The sequence below is a fragment of the Harpia harpyja genome, chromosome 12 (assembly GCF_026419915.1).
Source record: "Harpia harpyja isolate bHarHar1 chromosome 12, bHarHar1 primary haplotype, whole genome shotgun sequence".
Lineage (NCBI taxonomy): Eukaryota > Metazoa > Chordata > Aves > Accipitriformes > Accipitridae > Harpia > Harpia harpyja.
This window is the reverse complement of record NC_068951.1, coordinates 33,923,247-33,940,002: the sequence shown is the minus strand read 5'-3', so window position 1 is coordinate 33,940,002 and position 16,756 is coordinate 33,923,247. Positions and strand designations below refer to the sequence as shown.

Below are 16,756 nucleotides of genomic sequence, written 5' to 3'. Positions count from 1 at the left end.
GGAAAGGTGACAGATTTTTCCTTCTGTGCAGAGTTATTAAAGAGCTGTTAGAAGGGTTTGCAGTTTGGATCCGCGTCCGGCAGGAGGCTATGATGTGACCTGGAAGCTGCTTTCTTTGCAGCTCCAAGAAGGTGTTCAGCAAGCGCTTTCAGATTTCAAACACGGCTCATTTTATTTAAGGAGGAAAAATTAATTCTTTCAACAAGCAACAGAACGGTTCTGCATGAAGATTTTTTTGCTGAAAATGTCTCCAGTGATTTTATACACTGATAACAGTATGGGGCTGAACCCTGCAACAGCCCTGCACATCTGAGCAGCCCCTCATTCCCCAGGGGAAGGCTGCTGGCCCCCAGAGCAGTGTCCCACCAGCTCCTGCAGCCATGAGGTGCAGCCCCTGGGCTCTGCAAAAAGGGCTGCACACCCTGACCAGGAGCCAGCAGTCTGGGTAAGAGGGGCAGCATCCTTCAGAGGAGGTAGCTGTGGTCTTTATGCGCTAAGCGATTTGGCCCTTTTTGGGTCACAGAGAATACTAACAGCAGGGTTTTTACCACTGCTGGATCATGCAGGACTCTTGAAATGGTCTGGGAAGACCATCCCAAGGGCTAAAAGTTGAAGGAGGTTTGTTATGATGAGCACAATCTCTTAAACAGGGAAAGGAGGAGAGAGCAGTGTTGAGCCACTCCATTTGATCACAGACTCCTCTCCTCTGGGCTCCAAGAAAATTGCTAAGTCAAATTAACGGCTTATTCAGGAGTGAATGCAGAATTAAAACATCTTTCTCCTGTAGGCTGTTAAGAAACCCTGTGTGCTGAATCATTAGACGGTGCACTGATTTTCTCTTCCCTAAAGGGCAGCAAAGTCATACGCTGTGCTCTCACTGACCCAAATAAAACCGCATACCATGAAATCATCGAAAAATTCACCATCTCGGTTACTGCATTAAGAACTCCGTACCAGACTGAGGCCAAATCCAACTGATCTCCCTTGACTTCTATGCCCCTAACTCTGTAAGCCATTCTGAAATGCACACTCCTGCGACAGCATGTATCACTCATATCTGTGCTTTGCACGTGTCCATGGTACAAGTATCACAATTCAAATCGCTGTCCAGATGGCAACCTCTTATGCTCTCTACAACTACCCCTTCCTGCAAGCTGTGATCTATATACAGCTTAGCAGATTCCTCAGATCCATTTTGGAGACCAGTGCCAAAGGCAGGACTAGCAGGGCCAGCTGGGAACGTTTGTTGTCGAGATCCATGAAGCCAGCCTGCAGCTCCAGCCTTTCCAGATGCTATGACGGCACATGGCAGCTACCCTATGGGAGCAGGAGGTCAGTTAGAAACAAGCCACATCCTCAAGGGAGACAAATGATCGCCTTGCTGTGGCACAGGCAAATGTCACTTATCCATAACCAGAGTCCCCCAGGTGAGCTGCCCTGGTTTGGGGAACTGAAGGAGGAACTGGGAACTGCCCAAAGCCATTTTTCTGGGCCAGGTTTTCCAAAGCTTTCCTGCTAGAGTATTAGAAAGCAACTCTGAGGCAAAAGGGACAGCAGTTATCTCGGGCACAGCTCTACCTGGTCCTGTGCTTTGAGGAAAGGGGACCACACTGCAGAGTCGCTAGAGAAGAAACACAAAAGAAAGTGCAAATCAGGCAAAAGCGTGGCTTTGGCCACTTTCAACAATATTTCTGATCAGGGCAAACTCAGGAGTGCCTGAGCCTCTCATTTGCAGCTCTCAGGTAAGTGGGCTTCAGGCTTGCAGTAACCGAGCATCTCTGGTTACAGCTCACCTGGGCTCTGGGCCCCCAGCACCACCCGGAGCCGGAGCCGGAGCTGGAGCCAGCTCTGTGCAAGGAGACAAGTCCAGGGGAAGGGAAGGAAGGAAAAGGGCTTGGAAGGAAAACAGCCTTGTTTGGACAGGCTGCTGGGGAAAGCTGTGGGGCAATCAGGTATGGGAGGGTGACCTTTCCACTATCTGGGGGGATGGGGTCCCATGGAACCCGCCTACCCAAAAAGGAAAGATCACAGTTCCCAGAGATAATGGGTTTTCAACTTTCTGTTATTTTAACCCTTCTTTGTCTGTTCATGGTATTCCAGACAAATAAAACACACCCTGTTTGGCAGGCTCGGCCGTCTCTGCTTACCCGCCAGTGCCAACAAGGCCTGTGTAACGTGGACAGTAACTGTACACAGCTTGACCATCTGGGGTAATACTCTCAGGCAAGAGGATGCTGCTGTCACCCACAGTGACAAGAGGACCCCATTCAGAGAAACGTCAGGGTCAGGCTGTCACACAGAGAGACATGTAACTAAAGGTCTGTCTCAGCAACCATAGCTCAAGGCAGCTGTGCTGTCGCTGATGCTCAAAACCCTGCTCTTCTGCAGATCTGCCCTGCTGATGCACTGTTGTGGCCAGCCAGGAGGGCAAAGAGGGGACCTGTGATTGTCACCCAGGCCAGGAGTCCTTACAGACTCCGAATGAACAGCCAAGCTCTGACTCTGTGGCCACCAGCAACGCTTCGGCTGCTTTTGCTCATTTGGTGGCATTTGGTCTGCAGGGAGCACAGAGCCCCCAGGCAAAACTCATCACAGGGTGGAAAGAGGGGGTAAGGCAGGTCGAGAAGGACTAGCTGAGTGCTGCCAGGAGGCACACTGGGATGCAGAGACTGTAGGCTTCCTACTAAGCTTGAAAAGGTTGTCTATATCCACTCGATATCATGTAGTTGGGTCCTCTCTGCCGTTGGAGCCACAGGAGTTCTCCACTGACCACTCTCAGACACATGCTCACTTCACGGCCCTGCTCAGCTGCAAAGGCACTTGCGCTCCCCAGAACCTCGGTGCTTTGGAAGGTCTGCTCCACAGATTTTTCCTCTCATGCTAAAGCTAATTTATGAGGTGCCTGCTGCCACAGATCTCTGAGAACAAAACTCAAGAGTCCTTTCCCAGCTCTCTGCACACCCTACACTGCTGCTTCTCTCTGGTCCCATCTTCTCCAGCTGCCACCCTTGCTCTTTGCCTTCGTTCACTAAGCACAAAACCTCTAGTTACTTCTGAATCAAAGAAGGGTGCAGGGCAAGGCTGGGGGCAAGAGAGATGTCAGGAGCTGATCGACCACTTTATCATTCCTCCTATCTGACTTCTGCTACAGCAATGTCACGAGACATCCAGAGCCTCCCAGATACACGAAGTCCTACAAAATGAGCAGCCTTTTGCAATTGTCCCTCTGGCAGAGCTTTAACTCTTAACCAATTTGACAACGTTGCTCCAACACCACGTGCTACTTTGAAGCTCCTTTTTTGTGTGTCAGTGCTCCTTGTCAGAACGCAAAGGCTTGCTGTAAAGCCAGCAAACAAACTAATACCAAGACAAAGGAAAGGGCACTGCTCTTCAAAATGCTGCATTTTATGCCTGTAGGGGCAATGGGGGACTGAGGTTTCTTACAGAAATGCAAGTGCAGGGTGACCCCATCACAAGGAAGCCTCATCAGATCAAGGGATCTTCACCATTAAACATATGAGATCACTTCACTTTACAAGACACTGCTGGGCTTCACTGGGAGAGGAGGGGGAGAGGAAATTTCCCAGCAACGTACTGCGGCGTGATTTGGCTTGCACTGCCCCCTTCGGTTGCGTAGCCCTGGAACTCACACGCTAATAAAGATCCCTTTCCACTTCAATAGCTTTGCACATAAAGAAACGCTCGGCATGGTGTGTGCATGAACTCAATGGGAAAGGGAGCTGGAACGTAGCCATGCTGAGAACAGAGTGCTGCCTACCAGGCAAGCCCCATCAATAATTGAGATGTCAGAGGCACAGGGAGGTGTGTGAATAAGAGCTGTCAAAAGGAGTAATTGGGATCTGTGTGGATACAGTGAAGGATAGGCTCGCTCACCACCAGACACAATTGCAATACACGCAAACAGAAGAGGAGCAGGGCGCTGAAATTCAAAGGGGCTGGGGCAGGCTGTTTGATGGGCAGGACATCATTGGCTCTGTGGAGGGGAGTATCGTACCTAAGGTACCAAGCAGGTGTGGGCACGCTATCCTGTGACTGGTCAATGGAGCAAAAGCATGTACTCCCTGCACATGGCTGATCCTTGGTAATGTTTGGTGGCACATACTGCAGGCTTGAGGTGAAAGTAATGCCACCTCCTTGGGGAAAGTCATCTTGAGGAAAGTCAACTCCTGTCCACAGTGGTCACAGGGCACTGAGGGCTGTGTGCACGTAACAATTGTTTGTGCAATGGCTCCGCTCTTTGGATTAGTAACATCCTCCCACTCTTTATTCCTACATCCTTAAACCCAGCAGAGGATGCAGTTGGCTCACAGTGGGATACTCCTTGCTCCACCTTGTTCCTCCATCCATCAGACAGCGACATGCTTCATCTGCACTCAAGGGTTCCCCCCCCAACAGTGGTGAGCAGACACTAAACCAGCGCACAGACACAAGACACCAGCAAAAGCAGAAGGGCTCGGGACAGCTGTCCTTCAGTGCGCTGACAGCTCTGTGCTCCTGAACCCTGCAGGGACCCAATGCCCTGCTCAGGCAGACAGGCCTTGGTGGGGGGTGTTGGGGAAGCTGCCTACATCTTGGGGCTTCCTCCACCAAGGCCAGAAAGAGGCTTTTCAGAAAGGGGGAGCAGTGCTTAACGCTGGCATGGACCTCCAGGCTTGCCTGGGCTTCAGTGCAGCCAGCAGCCATCCTCATTTTAAAGAAAGTTTTAGACCTGCAGCAATTAGGGGCCCAGTCATGCGATAAAGCCTGGTAGCTCCAACAAGGAGGGAGCACGAAGAGCAGCCTTCTGGCTGCTGAAACGGTGCCAGTACCTATATTGACTTGACTGGGCAAATTCTGCATGCCCCTTGAGTAAAAGGTTTGGCTTGGATCCCCCCGTTCCCAGCCTTGGCTCCGAGCAGCAAACCTCCATCATTAGACAAAAAGTTTTCTCTACACATACACTGTATCAGAGAGGTATTATCGGTTCAGCCGAGTAACCTGGTCAAAGATTTCAGATATCCCAGTTCTGGGGTGATGTAAGGGCATGCTTCAGCCAGCCTTGGTTATAACCATTCAAGGTAATTCCACCGATGTGGTGGGGTATTCAAGCAGAAAGAGTTCACCCAGGCAAAGGAGGAGAGGCAGAACATGGGCCTCAAAGACAAAAACCAGAGGACTGGATCTAAAGATTACACTGAGAACAGTCTCCTAAAAGGCAGGGGTTCTTTTCCACCCTTAGCACTCATTCAATTTTAACTCCATTTGCATGGAAGTCCAAGAAGACTGGTATCAGCTCCCTCTTGGAATAAAGGCTCCCCTCTCCAGCAAGCTCTAGAAAGCTTTTTAAGAATAAACTTAGTCATCAAGCAGGTTTTTATGCCCCGCCCAAACTTCGGTTTTGACCTGAAAAAAAATAGCCCTGAAGTCCTGACACTCACTTTTAAAACCACGAAAAATGAGCCATGCTCCAGGAACATAATCACAGAGTTTTCTGGCACCTCGTCCCTTAAAAATACATCCATCTGCCTCCACGCAGGCCATCAAACTCAATCTTGTTCACAATGGATTTCCCAATTCCTGCATGTTGGAAGGACTGCAGTGGTGCTGGCTGTGCCGGCTGAACGAGCCCTTACAGAAGCGCAGGCTGCAAACCTCACAGCTGTGTTTTCACTTAAAGAAGCTGCTCTTGAGACCAAAGCACTTCTCCTTCTACGAGCTTTTCTATTTCTGCTGCAGTTCGAAGTTGCTGGAGAAAGACCTTGGGTAGAGGCTGAAGAACATGTGGTAAGGACAGGATGGAGGTAATAAAGGAGAGACCAAAAGTCCTACAGTGGAAAAAGAGGAAAGGCAAGGAAACTTGTTACCAGCTCAACTAGTTACCTCTCACATTGGGTTGGGGTGGTCCTTCCCTTTCAGCTTTGCAGACAGCAAATGTTTGGTCAATCTCAGCACCTGGTTACAGGACTGCTGTTGCTACTGGTTGGAAGTCCTGAACTGGTCCCAAACTGGTCCCATCTCACCCATTGCCTCCTCAGTGAGACCTCTTCTCCTCATCCCTAAATGCACATTTTCCAGATGAAGGTTTAATTCTTTAGGAGGCTCCTGAAGCCGTCCCTGCTGCCCTCTATCCTCAGCATGGCCTATCCCCAGAAGACAGACAAAAGCAGAGAGGTAAAATCAGCTGTCCCATAAGCCTGCTCCTCAGGGAAAGGGTGCTCGGAAGGGGACATCACTGGCAGCTGCTCTTCTGCCCTCTTCCTGCCTCACCTTCCTGTCACCACTCCTGAGACATCTCAACCCCCAAACTGAAATGCAGAGCAGGCGCAAGAAGGAATCAGCAAGGAATATGCTGGGCACCCAGCATGCTCCACAGCCAGCCAACCCACATGTCCTGGAGCTCCTGGGTGTGAGATGACATTGCTGTGTTTGGCAGAAACTCCTTGCCAGCCTTGCCCCCTTTCAGAGGACAGAAGAACAACTGGGTGTAAATGGGCAGCAGAACAAAGGGTGACTTATTTCTGGGGGTGAGACCTCCTCTCCATTCCTGCTTTACCTTTCAGTTTTGAGGTCTCCCATGCAGAAAGGTTCTCTCTTAGTTGCAACAACACATCACCTTGAGTTTTACTCATCCTGCACCACCCAAGCCGCACATCTCTCTAACACCTCTTCCCTCTCAGGACATTAGCCAGCAAAATACCTCTGTTAACAGGCTACAAGATCCATGCATGTGGCTAAAGGACAATGTCAACCTGAAACCCAGCCTAGGACAAGGAAGTGAAACTCATTTGGGGTATTACTCTGGCCTGAATCCCTCTGCTCATTTCTATTTTACAATCCCATAGATTACTCAGATGTTATTCCTCTCCTCTGCTGCTGCCTGCATTATATAACTGCATAAAATACACGCAAAGCCAGTGAATCCCTGATGGGATTAGCTTTACACAATAAACTATTACTAAATTATCCCACAGGCTGCAGTAGGTCTGGCTCTCCAAACATCTCCTCTGGGATGCAGCAGGGACCCTGGGGTGTTCCCATCACGGGAGTGAAGTCACAAACACGTGTTCCCTAGCACATACGAGGGCTGCTCTGTTGTTATCTAGTGGTCCTCAAAACCTCTGCTACAGGTGGTTGGGCAGTACAGCAAAACCAGAAAGAAGCATGGCCGGATCCTTTGCAAAGACACGCAGATGCTGTCATCAAAATGGCAAGCTGGCATCATACCCTTGGCTTTTATTTCACAGCTGCAAGTGAAAGCTGAAGAGCCTTTCTAGAAAGATGGGGCAGGAGACAACTTTCACTGCCTGGCAAAAATGTAAACTGCAAATGAGTTTATTTTTAAGCATTCACACTTGCCTGCATTGGAGGTTTCGAATGCAATCCACGATTGGATCCAGATTTATTTAGAAAGAAGAGCTGAATACTTCCGTTCACTTTATAATTTATAAACTGGATGAGCTCATTATCTAGATCATGATTAGGAAACCACATGACTGAAATACAGATTATACAATTGCAAAGGGTTTACGTTGGTGGATTAAAAATACCTTCTTCAGAAGCTAATGAATTGTGACACTGCACTGTATGCTCTAGACCACTAGGGAACTGTCAATGAAGTGAAAAGTATTTTCTACACATACACCAATTTTAAAACAAAAGCAAAACATCCCTAAGAAATGCCACATAAAAAACTGTGACACTAACAAGATACATGCTACATTTCACTGCTTGGCTGTTTTCTGTTACTCAGAGCCTGTCTCCCAGCTTCTCTTTAAAGCACTCCCGGCTCTTGCACTTCTCCCAGCCCTGCCGGTGCTCTGACAAAAGACGATTTCACTGATTTCATCTTGTGCAATAATAGAGCCTTCACAAGCTGGGCTTTACCAGCCTCAATAGAGATGAGAGGTTTTGGGCTGCAGAAAATTCTTGCATTTTGAAGACCGATGATGACTACAGGCTTTACGTGATGCAGGGGAACAGTTAGGTCCTCCTTAGTCCCAATGGCCTCTTCTTCATCTGGGAGATATGGAAATTCACTTGGGAAAGCAGGAATTTGGGAAAGGAGGATAATCAAGACTCTAGTAAGAGGCTAGATTGCAATCAGGAATTTGAAACAAGCCCAGAGACTCTGGGGAGGGAGGACTGACCCTTCTCAAAGCAATTAGAGTTGCCAGCAAGTGAAGTGTCCCTGTCCATGAAGAAGTTGATGGCTGGAGGGCAGCACTCAGACATCACGTACCTTATCAGAGAGTTAAAATTCCCCAGGATAGACCAGAGGCCAACAGCCAGCGGCCAGGGGAGCAGCACAGGGACCTGTAACTGGTGTGAACAGGAACAGGCAAGGCCAGGGTCTGCTGCATGAGAAGAGAGATGGGAATGCAGCTGCTGACACCATGCTGCCAAAGCCCGCGGGCACCAGCAGCTGGTGCAGAGCCTGGAGAAGGGGAGCGCGACACCAGCAGCACCCGCCACCAACACCCAGGACTAAGAGTGACCCTGGGCCTCATAATCCCCAGCTCGTTGGAAAGCTCACTGTACAACACGGGCTGGCAGAGCAGCAAATACGTCCACGACTCTGAAAATCCTGGAGCAAACAGACCAACCAAGTGAGTTAAAGTAACCATGAAAAAAAGGAAATATTTCTCGCTATTAACAAGGAGAGAAACTTTAAGCGTAGAGCTGACGTAAAATTTCCCCTAAGCTGACAAGTGTCAGCAGCCAAACAGACAGGCATTTCTCTGCAGCCACAGTGCTTGCAGCCTGCTGGTCGGTCATACCTGGGACCTGAGGAGGTCTGTGGGACCGACACCAGCTTTTTCACAGGTTGGGCAATATGGAAGTCCATGTATACACCATCTTGATCTGATGAAGAAAATCAAAGCCTGATCAGAAAGGGATCCCTAAGGCATTTCTGTCGCAAAACAGTATGTGAGAGCCTGAAAGACTTAAGAAAAGCAGTTGTTGTGTTCCATGTTTGCTTTAGATGAAAAGTCACATAACCAAGTGGAAACCCTGTCTAAACTTGCAGCTTGGTATGTCGTTATTAGAGAGTAGTACAGGTAACAGGTCATTATCCCCAACTGCTGTTTTCAGACACTTGACAGTCATGTCTGAAAACAGGTCTCAACTTACTGACCCTAGGTTTAAGCAGCCTGAAGTCTACCTTCATGCTTGGCCCTGCTATTTTGCGAGAGCCCACGGTCTAGACAACAGCGTTGCAGAAGTCAGCGGCTCCTAAAGAAAGGGCAGATCCAGCCACTGATGGATGCACAGCTCTGCTAAGGAACATAGCACCACAAGGGAAACACAGCACGGCTCGCAGGCAGTTTCTTTAATGGAAAACAGAACAAGAACACCAGCAAAGGTAAATGGTCATCTGATGAAAAGCAGGGGGACAAACAGCCCTTCACAAAGTGCCAGATGGTTTCCAAGAGCTGCCCCAGCCTCATGCCAGCAACAGAACACAAAGCAGTGGTTACCTGAAGGAGGATGGGACACCACGCTGTCTTCAAATGGCTCAAGTCACAGGGAAAGGCAAGGTAAGAGCTGTGGGTGCAGATGTGTCTGTGCACGTGGCAGGAAGAAAAGTGGTTTGGTGTCTTTTATTGCACTTGACTATAGCACAACTTTCCCCCCACTTCCACGAGCCTTGGAGGATGCTGATACACATTTTACAAATCAACCTATTTTGTGTCTTCCCTATGACTATTTTGTGTCTTCCCGTAATGTGCCCAGTCTTTGTCATTGCTGTTGGGAGGATACAAGGAGCCGAGGGCAGATCAAACACAGCAAATCCTATTTTCTTAAGTTTGTTAATGCTAATTGCTTCCCCTGTTAAGCCACTAATGGAGCTGTGAGAACCCAGGAGCACAGATTAATTCAGTGCCCAGGTACTGCCTCATGCCTGGAGGGATTTCCGTAGAGTTGCACTGGAAGACAGATGAAAGCTTGTAATACCCTCCATACAAGAGATAAACCCATTAAAATATGAACAGCCCCTGTGCCGAAATGATAAGAGGTCTGCCAGGTAACAAGAGAAATCACAACAGTATTTCTAGGTTTAGTTATATCTGCAGGCCATTAAACTGGAGCTGGGACTATGAAGATGCAGAATACGCCGATCACACCATGCTGATCTCAGTTTGACAGTCACACCATTCTCCCCCATCCTTTGGGGTGCTGCTGTGAAATACCTGGCAGTCCTGAAGTCCAGCCCTAGCACTGCTGACTCAAGCTTTGCTCGAGTCGTTCTCTGGGGACAATCTGGACTCTCTCACAGCTTGTTACAACCTGCCAGGACTGCAGGCAACAGGCAGCTGTGTTGCGTCCTTGGCCAAACCTTCTTCCCCCGACACAGTTAACAGCATGGGATGGGAAGGGATCTCCTGCCATACACACTCAGCCCACTGTCTTCTGCAGAGCACCTTCTCCACACACTGCATGCCATAAAACGCCACGCAGCATCCCGCCATGGCAGTGCCAGCTCCCTCCTCCCCAGGCAGAGGTGGGCTGTGTGCCACGACCTCCTCTCCCTTGACTGAATCTCGTGATGTGTCTAAGCACGGTTGCTCGATGCACGAGCAGGAGATCCAAAGCTTTCCAAGGACATCCCTGCCCGTTCCCATGGACAGCAAGAACTGCTGCTGTTAGCATAACCGCTGGGCTCCCCTGGGAAGGGGCTGGCTGTGGCTCCGTTGAATTCCTCTGGCAGCGACCTGCTCCCACTCACATTTTCCTAGGGACCTTGCAGCTCCTCTGTCACAGGGAAAGAAGGAAGCAGGAGTGGACGGGAGCCAGGCGACTTGTCCCAGCGAGCCCAGAGCCTGCTGGCAGTGGGACGTGCACCCTGCCCTCCAGCTAACCCACGGCCAGCCGTCTTCCACCAACTCCGACATGGCTGCACTTCAGCGGGGAAGCGATTTCTGCATGTAGATGCTTCAGAAAGGGCTCTGGCAAGGTTCATTCTGAAAAGGTGCAGTGTAAAATGTAAAGTACCTTTGTACGGCCAAGTTGATGTCAGAGCCCATGACACTGCTGTTGATCCCCAGGTTGGAGCACAGGGGGTAGGATCACTGATATTCTTCCAGCATTAATGCACAGGAGGCTGTTTATAACCCTCTGTTCCGCACTGTTATTTAACATATGTAAGGGGCTCAACATGGTTTATGTTCAGTAGTTGTGGTTTCCAAGCAGTATTGCATTTCTTCAAAATGAAGATACATAATATTTTAAAACTATTTTTAAATCCAGTCACAAATCTGCAATCTTTTACGTCATTCCTCCTATCAAAACCAAACCATAACACACAGTCACAGAAGATCAGCAAGCTCATGTGCGAGAACTCAGCTGCAAGAAACTCGTGTGTGCATGCACACACAGAGACATGCACACAGAGGGAAACTCAAAGCTGTAATTCAGTTAAATTGGTACAAGCTATGTTTAAGGTTTCAAAGACATCCGGGATGTAGTCCACTGTTTAGAGTTGTGGGTACCAGCATGCTGTATGCGGAGAAGGAGAATCTAAGAGCCGAACCAAAGCATGAGGTATTTATTTAACAATCTGCCTCAGCAAGTGTAAGGAAATTAAAAGGTTTCCTGCCCCTGGGGGAGTTCAGTATACTGGCAACCTGATCGTGTATCATCCTAAAATCTCATCGCTGCTTTCCCTTGCTGGGACTGACCCCATCCACTCCTAAAGCAAGTCACAACACAACTGAATCTCTAATTCCCATTTTTAACATACCCCTCCACATGGCAGAGTTGGCTGGGGCAGGGAAGTCTTAGAAAAATCTTTAGAAATCATCCTTAAAAGACAGTCTGTAAAGCACTGCTCCCTAGAAATGCCTGGCTTCTGCAGAGCATGGCAACTCTTGCATAGCTCTCTGGTTTTTGCAGTAGTTTTGCATAAATCAGACTTTCCAGTTTCCCAGCCTGATGGACTTGGGTCTTTGTTGGGTTAATTTTGTCCAGTCAGTCCTGGAACTGGAGGTGTCCATACTAAAGCGGTAAGTTCTAAAGGCAGAAACCAACACCATATTTTACAGAGACAGTCAAGTTCTTAAAATTAGTTATTTATTCCAACAATATTAAAAGGAGACACACCACTTTCTCAGTCATTTTTCCATTTGTAGTATTTAGTTTTGTTTTTTTTAAACCCATAAGCCTAATCCTTAATTTCTCTATGGAAAAGCTGGAAGAAAAAGATCACAGGGACAAAGGATCAGCCTCCTAGAGCATCCACTGTGCTTGCTCACCCTTTGGAGAGGTTGCCGGGTTTGTTGTTGAGATTATTTTTTTTAAATACACTCTGAAAGTAAGTAAATAAATAAAGATATCTCCACACATCGGTATTAGTTTGTGAAGGAGACCCAGACAATGCACGGGAGGCTAGAAAGGAGCCAGTAAATTCTAAGGGTGTAGAACAGGAGAGGGGATTAAGCCTGGTGATTAAATTAGGAGATGCATGAATACATTCCAATGCACAACATCACTCAAGCACTGGACAAAACATATGGCAACAATGGAAAGCGCTGCCCACGAGGTCACCTTTAATATGATTAGCCATGGACGCCTGAAAGGAGATCTCCCAAGTACCGGCGTGCTAACCCTTCTTTGTGCAGCGTGGAGAAGCACCCTCTGAAAGCCTTTGAGGCACTGTGAACCCCGCACAAACGGCTGCTGTGTGTTAAGGGATGTGCCCAAGTCCATTGAAAGCAGGACAAAAAAAAAAAAAAAAAAGAGCCTCGACGCCGGGCGAGCGTGCTAAGAGTGGCTTTTGTTCCCCACTTGCTGGGCACCGGGTGGGAGCTGTCCCCAGGGTGTCCTGCCTGACAGCTGGGTCACCCCACGGGCTCTCCTGCTCCGCTTGGGCTTTTCAACTCCGCTGGCCCGCATTCACCAGCACGGCTCGCCTCTTTGAAGGGGGAGAAAGCACCTCATCCATCACTGACACGAAGGGAGTTAATTCACTTCTTTACAACTGGAAAGGCTTTTGCTGTGAGCAGGAGGGAGTGCAGGAAGAGTAATGAAATCCAAAAGGGAGCCAAATGATGCTTTCCTCTGCTAGACGCCAGCGCTGGCAGCACTTGCTGCTGGCATGGCCCATGGTGGGTGAAAGGAGACTCTTGTGGTATGCCATTAGCTACTTCCAAGGCCTCAGTTCATGTTTACCACAGCCACTGTGTTACTTCACTTGGTATTTTTTTCCAGTCCTGTTGATCATACTGCAGAACTGACCGAGTCCATTTGGAAGCCTTGCTCACAGAAAGCAGGAACAAATTGCTTTTGAAAGGACTATTTTTTTTTCTTCCCTAAACCAAACCTCACGCTGCTTTCCATAAACCCAACCTAAGGCTGAAATTCCCAATTAAAGCTGAAGAGCAAAGGTTTCTACTAGGCTTTGCCCACTCCGGTTATCACCCAGGCGCACCACTTGCCCCCAGTGATGCCACCAGCCAGGGGAGCACCGAGCTATGCTGCCTGCACTGCACTAGAGGGCATCTCGCACCCCGGCATTTCTCTGCACCACGCAACATTGCAGCCACATCAAGTAAAACCCCGTTACAACAGCAGCCAGCAGGTTGTCTTGTCAACTGTACCGAGAAGAAACACTCGATGACATTAAAGATAATCTCGTGTGAGTCACTTTGCATGACTACCTTGCTGTAATCAGGCGAGTCCTTCAGACTGCTGAACTCTACCCCAGAGGACCTTGGCACACTTGGCTGAGCTCCTCGCAAGGTTTCTGCAGGCCTTTAGTGTTTCAGATTCCAGGCAATGACTAATCAGGGACACGTGAGGGACAGGCCCAACAGCACACACTTTGTATCGGCATGGCTGGGTGGGTGAAAGCCATGGAGACAACCCCAGGAGGAACTCGCTCTGACTACACAGCTACAAAGGCTCCGTGACAAAGCAACAACAAACACGGCACAGGACCACTACCAGCTGAGCTCCTGCTATTGCCAGGAAAAGGAAAGGATCATCTCCTAAAGCCCTTTCCAGCTTTACATTTCCAGGATGCCATAAATGCAGCTCAAGCCTTGACACAGCACATCCCCGGCACCACACTGTCACAGCTGACATTCAGCAAGCTGTGAAATGTCTACTCTCTCGTACCAAAGAGTCACCTTGGACCCTTCTAATAGATCTCATAGACTGCCACGGGACCTGCCAAGACTGAAGATCAAACCAGCTTCTAACGAGACAAGGTAGACCAGGCAGCTACACAGTAGTTCTAAAAACATTTGGGGCAGCAGCTCCATGAAGGAGGGTAAGATTTTTTTATTTTAGACAAACAAAAAAACGCCTCCCCAAACATTACTCTTTCAAAATGAAAATTAATGAGGGTTGTGAGAAATGCCTGTGGTGTCACCCACTTCTTGGCTGTTTAAGCTCTATTCAGCAAGTCTTCCTCCTTTGAATTGTATTTTGTACCCATTGCTATGCTACCACTATTACAAAGGCTACTTCTAGCAAAAACACTGATCCTCAGTGCTGGGTCCAAAGCAAGCTACAGACCTACCTACAAAACAGCAAGAGCAAGGATGAACCAGGCATGGCAGCATACCAAGCCAAAGTTGTGGAAGAAACCCACCAGCCCAAAGAAGTCGGTTGTAGAAACTGCCTGCCTTTCAACAATTTTCCTGAAGGGATGAAGCCCCGATGATGTTACTTTGCCCAACTGCTTGGCGGTTAGGACAAGTCCTCTCTTTCCTGCAGTGCTCAGCTGCAGATGGAAGCTGTGAACTCAAAAAAAAGAAGGTCATCAAGTTTACCCTAAGGAGTAGCCGCTTCTGCCTACAAAGTGCGCACACAAGAGCAGGTTTAACACACCTCCATCTGCTGGACTTCTTCATCCCAAGAAGCATGTATAACATCTTGTTGGTCCTGGCATGTGGAGACCAACTGGCTTCTGTGCTGGGCCTGACCTATGGAAACTCCATTTAGATACTATATTTCTATCTGGCCTCTCTCAGTATTCATTGTCTGCTCTAGACTTTATCTTAAAACTCCTGGGACACTGAGCAAGAACATTATTCCAGCATGGAGAACCTCAGAGGGTTTAACACTGTTTTGCACTTTTTTCAGAAATGACACGCCTGTTTGCTATCTCAGCTGGTTGCAACAGCACCATGTTCATGGTCTTTAAACTGATTTCAAAGAATCTGTACAAATGCTTGAGAATTTGAAAAGAGATGACCATGCTGCACAAGGATTTCAAGGTTGGTCCCCTGCATAAAGGCTATTTGACAGCAGCACCCCTTGGCACCACATTATGGATCCACCAATACACCTACCTCTTACTCCTACCTAAACATGAGAAACCAGTAACTCCCCAGCTCATTTAACCACCCATATGTTGCCCACTGGCTTATTTAAAAAAAAATAACTAAAGAGCAAAGCAATGTGAACACAGTATTAAAGACTATCAACCATTGCTTTCAGTAATGTTTGAAAATAATAAAAAACAGAGCTGAAGTGAAAATTCAAAACCTCAAAGTAATTTCAACCATACATCCATGAGAAGGGAAAAGTTTATACATGATGCAACAGAAAAAATGACTCACTTTCCGAAATGCCAAAGCCTGTTTTAGTTCATTGGGTCTTCTATACCTGCTAAACACATCACTGACAGAGAAATAATTTAATAAATTGCATTTTTTTTTTAAATCCCATTTTAGCTATTTAAGCATTTTATTTCCTAGTATTGTGGGTCAGGTTCTACTCTAACATGCTAATCAGAAGTAAAGTGCTAGCTGGATCAACGGAGTTTCTTCTCAGAAAAACAAGGAGAGTCTTGAGATTAGAACAGAGACCTTGAAATTGAGGTGAAACTGCAGCCTTAAAGCTAATGCAAAACCTCCTGTTGATTCATGGGACTGAGAATTTCTCAGTCGGAGGGCTGATCTCAGCCTTGCCATGAGACATGCAATAAGCTACAGCTCTGCAGTCCCCCAAGGTCAGCAGGATCAGATGGATCAAACCCATGACACGGCCAGTTTACTTCAGTTGTCAAGGCAGGCACAAATTAAATTTTGTTGTATTCAGGCTAGACTGTTTTTTTAAAAAAACCAAACAATAGCAACTGCTTGGTTAGCTTGTATTTATGTGACAGAAACAAGTTTGTCAAGTCCGGTTAAAGGAATTGCCCACAAAGCCCCCTTCATAGTGATTTTGCATGGCTGGTTTCTTCCAGATGTCTGAAGTCTCTCAAACCACTCTAGTCCAACAAACTCTTGTGGCTACTTTCTCACTGCCTCTTGCTTAGTTTTCAAGTGACCATCAATTTAATGGTAGCCCATCACAGATGGGCAACAGACTGTCGCCAGCTTGGTTGGTAACTAATTAGCACAAATGCAAAATATCTGCTACCAGCCTAGATCCAAAGTGGAGAACGCATTCCCTTCAGAGGGTGAAGTTTAATAGTCGTGTCAGGTTTTACGGCGTTGACAATGCAACAACTTGTGAGTACGTATCTTTGGGGAGAGATGGGTATTTGTACCTTAAGATGGAAGCAGGAAGGAACAGGGAATCGCAGTGTCTCCCACAGCTGAACACAGCGCTGCACAAAGAAGGAGCACATTTGGCAAGGAGGTCTCAAGTATGGACAAATCTCAGAAACAAGTGCAACGTGGACCTACGTTCATGCTTCACACTCCCATTTTACATAATTACGTATTCAGGGGAAATCTACACTCTGAATTATGCTTGTATGCTTGAACAACTTCCTTATTACCGTAAGAAGATGTAGAGA

The 16,756-nt window shown here is 47.8% G+C and overlaps 1 protein-coding gene across 1 annotated transcript in view; it reads right to left on the bottom strand.

Moving 5' to 3' along the window:
- Positions 1–16,756, bottom strand: part of DIS3L2 (DIS3 like 3'-5' exoribonuclease 2) — a 196,262-nt gene that overhangs the window by 40,092 nt on the left and 139,414 nt on the right.